Here is a 12248-nt window from a genome sequence, read left to right as displayed (position 1 = left end):
TTCAAAATTACCTAATGGATGGCATTTATAACTCAATTTCACAAATTTTGCGAGTTATTGCCTTCTTCCTTGAAAGGGCAGTATAGGAATTAACTGATAATTCACGTGTTATAAAATGGTTACATATCTAATATTATTATGGCGAAGGGCTGCATGATATTTGGTTAGTACCATAAAGGAGGTTGCGATCAGTGACTCATAATATGACAATGAGTGCCAACAACTCATTAAATAAACTTGCTGTATATAAAAATCGCTGAAAATACACAGAATAACCTTAACTCCGGTTCCGGGTTCCGTGGAAACCATTTCAGGAACACTACTGTCGAAAATTAAAATACCCTTATCTTAGCGATAGGTAGGGGGGCTCACCATACATCATGGCCTGGCCATCAAGATGTGTGGGCCATGATTAAATATAACCATGGATTTTGGAAAAAAGGCAGCGATCAGAACGCATCGGGAGGGGTTAGCGAGCATTTTCACGCTGTTCTGGTAACGTCAGTGTCAGATTAACCAAGTTTTAACACTCCCTAACCTCCAGAATGACCCTAAAGCGCGAACCAAATTGGACAAACATGTCTTGGACTATCACGTGACGTCACAGTAAGCTGCCGCTATGGGAAAAGTGTGTAATGTCTTTGTTCTTGGTGTTTAAAATATTATCAGACTGATGCTCCTATCCCGTAGCATATTTTTAACCTTTAAACTAACATTATTAGTTGGAAAAATCTGCCGAAATCACCAGAACAACAATGAGGTCACCTCACGTTGAACTGCACTGCATCGACATCTGCATGACTCAATGAACGATTTTATCATCTTCTATATGCCTACACTTTTCGAATGTCATGTCAAAATCAGGTTTTTTGTTTTTAGCGGTTGGCATTATGTATTTTTTATGAGAATGTTGTCTATTATCTATGGTCTGCAGGTTGGGATCTGTTCAAAATATTATCTATGGATGTCAAGTCAGTTTAACATACGTACACGTAGAAGCTTAAAATTAATTGAAATTAGTATGAATAATTCAGATTAATTCAAATTACTAATACATTATAGTTGGAACTCTTCATCAGTGTCATTCTTCGGTGAATTTACGGAGATGGTGCTCGTTTATAATATTCTGCAAAATGACAAAACCATAGAAGTATTAAATAAAAAGTGGGGCAATGAATCGGCTTTCTCATACAACTGAATGAAGCAGGCCAACAATAGCCGACAATTTACGAGAAATAGCGACGCGATAAAAAAACATGCATGGCATCACGGAGGATTTACTTTGGTCATTATAACGTACCCATATAATATAATGTTAAGGTGCAAATTTTGCCGCAAATTGATTACCAGCCTGCCTCACCATACTTGCCTGCTTCACCATATGATCATATAACCTGCCGCCCCTAGGACAAAACTAGAGACCAAATTTGTTGCCGCGACAGCGTGACAGTAGGCGACATGCACCATGACATGCACCTCAATTTAATTCACGCTTAAGACGCTGCGATTTAATTCCATTCCACTCCGTTAAGTATTGTATCCGTTGAGTAATGAATAAGGATTTTGTAGTGGGCCATTTCGCCGCCAAGATATTATTATTTCGTTGTTAAAATTAAACATACATCAAATGAATTTAACTGTCGAATTAATGTTTTGAATGGATTATGTACCATTATTCTTTGTCGTGACACAATCATTAATACGACATTGTGCTAATACAATTCCATTTCTCATTTTGTTTTGGTCTTTTGTCGAGCACAATGAATAAAACTCAGGTCCTTATATCGTAATCAATCTTATTATAAAATACCCCGTTTTATCTTTCCTTTAGAGTGTTTTCTTCAAAGATTATAATATTATTTCTTCAGAATCTGTCCTTACTTTTCACATTGCTCTGAACTGCTTTCAAATTATGAAAACGGGTCGAATAATTTGTCTTCATGCCCTCATTCTTGTTAAAAAATATTTAATTTTGTACGTCATTAAAACCTCATTAGACTTTGCATATCAATTTTCTACCTTTACATTATACATTATTGTTTTGTGGTGTATATAATATTAAGTTCGATATATTATAATCAATACAATGGTTGCATATGAGAGTCTCGTCCAGCACCTATATTTTTTTCTGTGTGTGTTTTAGAATTAAATGAAAAATATTATTATTGTGTTCTGTTTCAATATATGAGTATTTTGCTTGCTATCCCGTGCTTCTCTCTCATAGTTGCACTAAAAACTTAAAGTTAGTAAATTCAGTAAAAACACGCTTAAGCCAGTCTTGGGTGACGTGATAGTTGGCGAGAAAATCCCAAGCATAAAAAAAACTATAGATGCCTCACATCACAACTTAAGTACTCCTGATGCACCCGATAGTATAGGTCAGGGTGTGGTGCAGGGTAGATTTGTGTAGCTGATAATATAAGATTGCTAATAATTTGAATGTGCGGTGCGTTTTACGGATACTTGTATTAAATATTATATATATAATATTTTTAAACACTACACAGGACATGAGACCTAATTCTAGTAATATAGTGAAATAGGAATGCAGTAGTAGAAGCGAAACGATCATATCAAGAAAACCACATAAATTAACTGTGAACTCACCGGGCTCGAGCCCGGAGTTTTATGCACTATACCATGATGTGTCCGGAAATTTTAACGCATGCAGTTTGCCGTACCACACTTTACCGTGAAATCTTGTATCGAAAATTTATATGGTCGTATATTGAAGACCGTCCAACCTGTTTGGGTCGTATAGTACTGAGATAAAAGTCATGTCTAAATAAATAAAACACGGTTTTTGTCGGTATACTTTACAGGAAGCCAACGGCAAACAAATTTTGAAAATAGCCGATATACCTACTGGATTATTAATAATTGTGAAGTTAGAATAGGTTTTCATTTTTGAATTCATGAATTTTTCCAAAATCGGCCATGAAAATTGGCGCGTTTCACGCCTGGCTTTCTGTTAAAAGATTTGTACCTAAAACACTCAAAAATACGTAATAAAAACTACCGAAATACAAGGAAAAGAGGGTAGAAATAGGTATGTAATTAAATTATAAATACAGAACAACGCGTAATTTTTTCATCTCGATGCTATAGCAATGACCGTATAGTATACGGTCATCTCTTTCTAATATGAAAGCTCATGGTGAACTGTGCTACGGTGAAATGCAATACGTACAATTTACATGTAACCATAACACGAGGGAATCAATATACAAAATATTTCTTTATACCTCGTAAAAATTCATCAATATCATTCAAGCCTCTGAAAATCTTTCTATTTTTAGATAGAGCAATATGTCAGTATTCATGTATTTTAATATTCACGAAATTCACACTGAGTAGGTAACCAATTATGACAGAATAACTAGGAAATGGTCGAATTGGTTTACCTTGAGCCGGGTTCTCTGATATCAGGACGAATTTAGTGTGATCTTAATAATAATAACATATCATTTTCACAATAGTGAACCCTTTTGCAACCCGCACTAGTTCGTTTGGTATATCGTTACCTATTGTATTTCAACGAGATAAATAATTACATTACTGGTGATGAAGTAAAATGTTTTTTCATATACCAGAATAGCGTGTGTTTATTTTAAAGATGGTACGAGTATTACAGAAATCTACAATGATATTGTTGTTCAACGTATCTATTGCCTATTACGTCGGTAATATTAGGTATAACATTTTAAAGTATCTATAAAATCCGCTACCACTAGTTTTATCACTACTAGGGATTCCAATCCCGGAATCCCGAGCTATATTCGATACCTATGAATCCCGGGATTGATAAACATAATCCTGAAACTTTCGGGATTGATTTTTTATCAATTTTTATAATTATAATAATAACAAAATAAAAATGAAAATATAACAGAAAAAATACTTTTAATAACAAATAACTACATTAGAAATAAACTGAGTTTGATTGAAGTTTGGTTTATACTCATGTGTAAGTTGCCAATTCATTTTATTTTTTCACATAAATTAATAAAAATGAAAAAAATTGGAAAAAACAATGCTTTCCACTATTAACAAGTAATTCCACCATGATCTCACGCGTTTTACGGCAGTTTCATATTTGGCTGACTAATTAGATTTATGAAGCGAAAAGGCCATAAGTACACCATGATTTGCTTTACTATTTTAAATCTGCCTAATCCATTCATTAAGTCTTTACTATCAGAAACAACAATCTCATATTAAATTCACATTATTATTTATATTACAATATTATTTACTTCATTAAATAATGTATTTCCAAGATTGAACGTATACAATATTAACAATAAATGTCTTAAATAGTATAAATTATACTAGATTTATTTTTGACCGATTTTATTAATGTTATTTGTAAATATAAAAATTTTATATTAACAATGGAAAACAATGCCGTCCCGGGATTGTCAAACTGTAATCTCGAAATCCCGGGATCAGAATTTTGGCTCGGGATTGGATTCCCTTTTCACTACTCAGTAAGATCTATTCAGGCAACTTGACTGGAAAAATAGTGAAATCGCATTATTAATCGCGAATACCTTATTAACATGGTTTTTTTTTTTTTTTTCCCCGACCATGTCCGATCCTAATAGGATCATATGGGCCTCCACAGGGTAGAGGTTTGTATTAACAGATTTTGTTTTTACGAGAAATGGATGTCAGCCACTTGCTCAACCTATTAGATCCATACCCTGACTCACACACAAATTGAAAAACAATATGTGTACTTGCCAGACCCAGGATTCGAACCTGAGACCCACGGCGTGATAGTCCAACATGTATGCCGCGCGGCCACCGTGGGTTTAGCATATGAAATATTGTTGTCTTTGCAAACGACCCAGATTAAGATCTAAACAGTATCCAGCACAATTATCTTTGGCAGTATATATTGAGGTGGAGATAAAAATTGTTGTTGCGTGGATGTTTGGAAGAGGGCTTATTGATCAGTACAAGAATACACTGTATACAATTTAAATATAATGATAACGCGAGATTATAATTGCGGATATAGATGTACTGGTGAGAACAATGTGATCATGAGATTAATTATATTAATGAATTGAGACACTTGATTCGAGTGGAATGACGTTAGCTATGTCGAGTGAAGGACTCGTGACAATAGTAGTGCATCTTGTGAGGGAATATTCATGGATTGTCCTTCCAATTTATACAAATGCAGTACATACTATCATATTACAAGAGATATTGTCGCAATTACCAATCATAATAGACCCTATAGATCTAGTATAATTGAGAAAATGCTGACGATTTTTTTTTTTTTTTTAGAATTATTATAACCGCGTCCTTGTTTTTTTCATACAAGGTGGTTATTAGTAATTTTGAACAATCAAAAACACCCAGGCTTTGAGAAAAACACATACATGTTTATGTCATGACCGGGAATCGAACCCAGCACCACGAAAGCCGCCTGACGATAATTATTGCTCTATATTTTTTTGTTTTTTTTATTTTGACAACAAAAAATTTTCTCGTTGGCCATATCCGCCCTTTAATTGGAGCATATGGACACCAAGCGGCGCCTCCAAGAATCCCTGTCGTTCGCCAGTCTTCTTGCTTCATTCCAGGTCAAACGAGCATCCCATAGCTCCGCCGTATACACTCTGTAGATAGTATTTAGCGGCCTAGAACAGGCAAGCCAGGTTGAAGTTCTCTTCTGGCATCCGCAGCACGTGGCCGAGCCAGGTCCAACGTCGCCCATCACTCGCAGCATGATGAGAGGCTGCTTGGTACGTTCTCTTATCTTCTCGTTACATACAACATATATAATATTAAAGTGGGTCACTCATCTAATGCTGACAGGTATGATTGCTACATATCACATGCCTCCGAAATGGATAAAAAAGTGATAAATATGCTATGTCGTATTCAATTATTATCCCCGGAATTTAACTGTCAGGTGTAATGGTTTTTAACAAGGCCGCACATGACCAAGTTAACCGCTAGCTTTCAATTAATGTTGTTGAGTAGTAATGCAATATATTTTAATTCAAAACGCATCCGATTACTGTAATACTAATTATTGTACATATAATTGTGTCGCTAGATTTCAAAATCAGCCAAGTCCATAAAAGATGAATAGGAGAAAAACAGCTTTTTGTTTTCTCAAATACACAGTCACAAGTAGGGAATCCAATCCCGAGCCAAAATTCTGATCCCGGGATTTCGGGATTACAATTTGACAATCCCGGGATCCCGGGACTGGTCCCGGATTGACATTTTTTTTTTCATTGTTAATATAAAATTTTCATATTTACAAATGACATTGATAGAATCTGTCAAAAATAAATCTAGTATATTTTATACTATTTAAGACATTTATTGGTAATATTGTATACGTTCAATCTTGGAAATATATAAGTTTAATGGAGTAAATAATATTGTAATATAAATAATAATGGAATTTAATATGAGATTGCTGTTTCTGATAGTAAAGACTTGTAGCTGCAGAATAATAAGCGATCGAATACCTATTGTTTATAAAAATATCAAATTACTTTGCAGCAATGTATTCCCAGCGATCTTCCAGTAAACAATTCAGCTAGACAGCAAGTCGATTAGGCGAAATAAGAGACGGTGTATTATTACATCATATCATACATTATACCATTACGGTGTATGAGCTGAATAATAAACATTTCTCATAGTATTTTCTTACAACTGTATTAACAAATAATATTTCTTTTCGCTACTAAATTTAAAACGCTGATTCTATATTTAGTTTAATATGATTATGTAACAGAATTTAATGTTAATGTACTAACTTTTATTGTATAAATAACGAAGAACAATTTATCTCAATGTCACTCGAATCAGAGTACTTAGTTAGTAACTATCATGTATAATATACTATTGTACCGATACGCTGCTAATAAATCTCGCCCTGCAACATCGTAGACTTCGTCATTATCATCCTCTACTTACACATCGAACACCACACACTAGAGTGACCCCAACAGACTTAATGAATGGAAAGAATGAACGAGATTTAAAATAGTAAAGAAAATCATGGTGTACTTATGGCCTTTCCACTTCATAAATCTGATTTTGAAATGTAGCGACACAATTATCCCTTATATAATTGTCCCGACTGATATCCGTGACGCAACGGAAACGTGTTATCGTCATGACTAGTTAGAATATCCCTGCTGGAGCTTGCAAAGGAAAGCCGCAAAGTAGGTTTAAAGATAAATGTCTCACTGACCAAAGTAATGATGAACTGATTTGCTGACCCAAAAGCGATAACCATCAATGCCATCCAAATTGACCGGATCAAAAACTACATGTATGTCAGATAATAAATGTCAATTAACAGTAATAATATGTACATATCTTCAGAAGTGACACGTCACTCTGTCTTAATTGTAAAGTATTCAATCAATGTGTGCTACCAGTACTCACGTATGCATGTGGAACATCAACCTTTAATGATAAATCAAAAAATTACGATTAGCGCAACGTAGTATAGGTAGGTTCACGTTGGGCATAACCTAGAAAGACGAAAGAAATCAATGAGTAAGGAGTGAAATAATGATGTAATAGAGATCGCTAAACAGATAAATAGTAATGAATGGGCTGGGCATGTCGCTCGGCAGATAGAAAACTGCTGGACAAATACCACCGTAATAATGATACTCAAGTGGCACTAAATGACAACTAGGACGCCTTAAAACCCGGTGAATAGACAAACGTATACCTACAATTTATTGGATATACATTTTAGGAAAGAACTAGGAAATGAGAAAGGTGGAAAGAGCCAGTGGAGGCCTCCATCTAGCAATGGATTGACCTCGACTGATGATATTATGATATAATGATATGATCTGTACAGGCATGGAAAGCTTTTTTAATGGTAAGAATATTTATTTCATGGTACATATTAAAGGTTTATAGAATATGCGTCATCTTCTCATATAGCGACAATATGCAAAATAAAATAAAGAATTTCTCACTTACTTACATCAACATAGATGCAAAACGTCTCTCAATACTTATTCTTTTAATGCCATGTTCTATTAAAGGTTGGTGACCAACTTGGTGGTACACCTTACTATCTTGAGCCAGTTGTATCAGATCCCCAACTCCCTTGGATATTGAACTACTTACGTTGTTTGAGTAGTCAAGAGAAACTGCTTCCACCTACGCTCCTGCAGCCCTATACCGTTTCCTATATTATTTGTTGGAGTTAATAATACTTCTCATTGTAGAAAATATGGCAGAAGACTGCTATTGGCCGCTACGGTAGCTATCAAGGGTAGTTTAGTATTCAAGTGTATTAGCACTTATTATAACAATTACAATAAGTTAATTGGAATTGTTATATTAAGTGATATGTTTTAACAGCACTTTTATTGAGTGTGCTAAATTTTAGAGCGAGATAGACAGTTTTGATTGTTTAGAGCTTAGATGGCTAACTTATCATAACAATTATAATACTTTGATACAAACATATGAAAAACTACTCTCGATAGCTGCCGATGGCAGTCTTGTGTATAGAATAGATGCGCTGATCACCTTACATCGAATGCCCAGAAATATGTCTCAAAAAATGCAACGCAACTCGTAATGCGGATTATTTTTATTAAAATTGTCAATTTAATATTACTAACATTCTGGAGATTTTAATATCCTCGATTCCTTACATTTGGCAGCATTAATTATTAAGTAAAACTTTAAAAGCCATTTTTCAAATCCTACTAATAATGGATACAGTAACCCGTGAGGATAAGCAGGTCATACGGAATATGGTAAAAGTCACAAAATGTAAGAATACAGAGCATTCCTACTCGTACTATTATGAACACAATGCCGAGTGGTTCGTCAAAAATCGATTAAACATAGAGATACTCAGTTTAGATACAAAAATATACAGTAATTTACTTTTTTGAAAGTTAAAATGAGATTTCTTCAACATAATAGTTACAAAATACTAAAAATAAATAAAACAATTTAAAAGCAATTTATTTAAATACATAATATTATATTATATTTTAGGATATTATTAAATAGATGCATTGTTACCGTGTTTTATAATACGCAATATTATTTATTTAATTAGCAAATAGCTTAAAAACAATGGTTTGCACATAAGTTTGATCATATTACTTTTATAATCAAAAACATGTTAAGTATAATAATTTGATTTTCAATGAGTATAGATTAATAATATAATTCCTTTTCGACCCAAGATGATGGATATTTTCTAATCAGCAATCTTCTCACTTCATCGGCTATAATTATAACGATAACATACGGCAAACCAGGTAACCACAGCAACCACGGGACAGGCGCAGTATATAAAAAATGATTTAAGATCGGTACATATAGTATGACAAAAGATATCCCAAGCTCCACAAAGATCCCCACATTTAACATATGATTAGTCATGCCCTGGTGCCTGATGCTGACCCGCCGAGTCTTGCATATAATCAAATCAGCAACCTGAACCAAAACGATCGCCGCATAGTATGTGGACTGGCACAACGTTTCCAAGTATTTCCGCTCCTCAAAAGACCATTCCTGTCCAAAAGAATCAGGAAAATCATTGTTTGAAGCTGAGTTCCAAGCTTCGCGAGTGAACATTATATCCTCTGGGAAGAAGCCGTGGCAAGCCATGGCCACGAAATATGCAGTCATCGCCGCCACCATCTGGATGACACCGATTTGGAAATAAGCCATGCTGATCAAATTACCGGTCACGAGGCGTTCGAAGTATAAGTCTCTAGGTGGTTTCTTCATTATATCAGACTCTGCTTTTTCATAAGCAAGACTAATAGCTGGCCACAAATCAGTAAGAACGTTGATACATATTATTAACAAAGCATGAAGTGGCAGAGGTATTCCAATTGTTGCATACAATATAAATGGAATCATTTCAGGAATATTAGAAGTCAACGTAAAAGCGATGCATTTTTTTAGGTTGTCAAAAATAAGCCTTCCTTCTTCAACGCCTAATATTATTGACGAGAAGTCGTCGTCTAGGAGTATCATATCGGCGGCTTGTTTGGAGACATCAGTTCCTGCGATGCCCATTGCGATTCCAATATCAGCACGTTTAAGAGCCGGAGAATCGTTCACGCCATCTCCTGTGACTCCTACAACGTGTCCGACTCTTTGGCAAGCCTCGACTATCAGCAATTTCTGTTGGGGTGTGGTTCGCGCGAATGTTATTTCTTCCACAGACTCTATCAAAGAATCTAAATTTTCCATTGTCATCATTCGCAAATCATCTCCTGTAATAACAGCTGCGTTGTAATTCAACAAATCGACATCCTCCATAAATTTTTTCGGTTCAATATTCTTCTCAAATGCGTGATCGTACGGTGTTACATTTTTGGGTGAAATAATTCCTACCTTTCTTGATATTGCTAGTGCCGTTATGGGGTGATCTCCAGTCACCATGAATACTCGTATTCCTGCTGATCGGCATTTTGCTATGGCACTTGGAACGGACTCTCGCGGAGGATCGATCAGTGATATCAATCCCAAAAATCTAAAACCAGTGATTGGAAAATTTATATTCTCTGTATCAAACTGAAATCCTTCAGGAAAGTCTTCTTGGGGCAAGTAATAGTCGCAATATCCTAATACTCTTTCACCTTTGTGACCGAGATCCGTGCACATGCCTCTTATCAAATCTCTTTCTTTGGTACCCATTTTTTTATCTTTATTATTTACGAAAAGGGTATTGCACAAATCGATTATAATTTCAGGAGCTCCTTTCATTACTAAAAGATATGTCGGCTCGTCATCAAGCGAGTGTATAGAAATCTGATATTTATTCTTTGAATTGAATGGTATTTCACTAACTTTTGGATTGGACTCTCTGATGTAGGTAGCAGCGTTTTTTGTCTCCATGTATCTGAGAACCGCTGACTCTGATGCATCGCCTTTTATCTTTTTTTGGTCCACCGTAAGTGGTGGATCGGTTTCTATAAATTCTGCCCTAAGACATAAACAACATGCACGAGCAAATGCGTAGAAATGTTTATCATTAGTAGATATATCCTTTTCGTGGCCAACTATTTTTAAATTGAAAGCCATATGAGAAACAGTCATTCTATTCTCCGTCAAAGTTCCTGTTTTATCAGAACAAATACATGACATTGCTCCCAAAGTTTCAACAGATTGCAATTTCTTAACCAAGCAATTTTTATTTTTCAATTTTTGAGCTGTCAACGTCAAAGCAATTGTCAATGTCACTAGTAATCCTTCCGGTACATTTGCGACTATAATTCCAGTCATGTAATAAAACCCTGCAATCCAATTACGTTGTATAAAACTGACCATTACAAAAAAGATAGTACCAAAAAGCAATGCCAAAGCACATAAAATTTTAAGAAAATACTTTATTTCTAATCCGATTGGAGTCTCATCCGCTTCTACGTCTGAGGCCAATCCTGCAATTCTTCCAATAACACTTTTTTCACCTGTCGCCACCACAATGGCTTTAGCTGAACCATCAGTAATCATGCATGAAAAGAAAGCTAAGTTTTTAGTTTCTAGTGGATTCTCGTTTGTGTAAAAAGTATTTCTTGACTGCGGTTCTGCCTCACCGGTAATGGATGACATATCAATTCTAAAGTTATTGACATAAAGCAGGCGGACGTCAGCCGGAACCATTTCACCAGCATTCATTTCTACAATATCACCAATAACTAATTCTTCGCACGGTATCACTTTTATAATTCCATCTCGTATTACAGTCGCTGACTGTGGTATGAGATCTTGAAAGCCTTTCATCACTAAAACATTTTTAGCTTCTTGATAAAACGCAAATAGCCCAGTAAACAGTATCACGGCTATAATTATACTGCCCAAATAAAGATTTTCATTTGAGAAATGACTCGAGTCGGCAAGGTATTGAATAAAATGTATTGCAATAGATAGAATGGATCCGACCCAAAGCATTGAAGGAAACCATCCAAATAAATTCGTGAGAAATATTTTCAGTAGTGTCAAATCTTGGACTTTTTTTATAGAATTCGGTCCGTCTGTTTCGAGCCTTTGTTGAGCTACCACTTCTGTTAATCCACGCTTAAGATCAGTATCGAAGATCTTCACGAGTTGTTCAGGAGACAAGAAATGGGCAGCAATGGCCGTCTCCTGACTAACGAGCTTTAATTCTATGGAACTTCTTTTGGATTGCAACATAGATGACGCACTTAACCGCCTGGCATCCTTTCTGTTTTCGGAATCCGTAAGGCCACACATTG

At 35.3% G+C, this 12248-nt stretch overlaps 1 pseudogene; it reads right to left on the bottom strand.

The window, feature by feature from the left end:
• Positions 1–1081: 1081 nt before the first annotated feature.
• On the bottom strand, positions 1082–11670 carry LOC147070941 (sodium/potassium-transporting ATPase subunit alpha pseudogene; annotated as a pseudogene).
• Positions 11671–12248: the final 578 nt, after the last annotated feature.

The sequence above is a fragment of the Rhyacophila brunnea genome, unplaced genomic scaffold, assembly GCF_057557595.1.
Source record: "Rhyacophila brunnea isolate RB1 unplaced genomic scaffold, BYU_Rbru_1.0 scaffold_21, whole genome shotgun sequence".
In the NCBI taxonomy this organism is placed as follows: domain Eukaryota; kingdom Metazoa; phylum Arthropoda; class Insecta; order Trichoptera; family Rhyacophilidae; genus Rhyacophila; species Rhyacophila brunnea.
The sequence above is the reverse complement of the archived record's forward strand: the minus strand, read 5'-3'. Positions and strand labels throughout refer to the sequence as shown.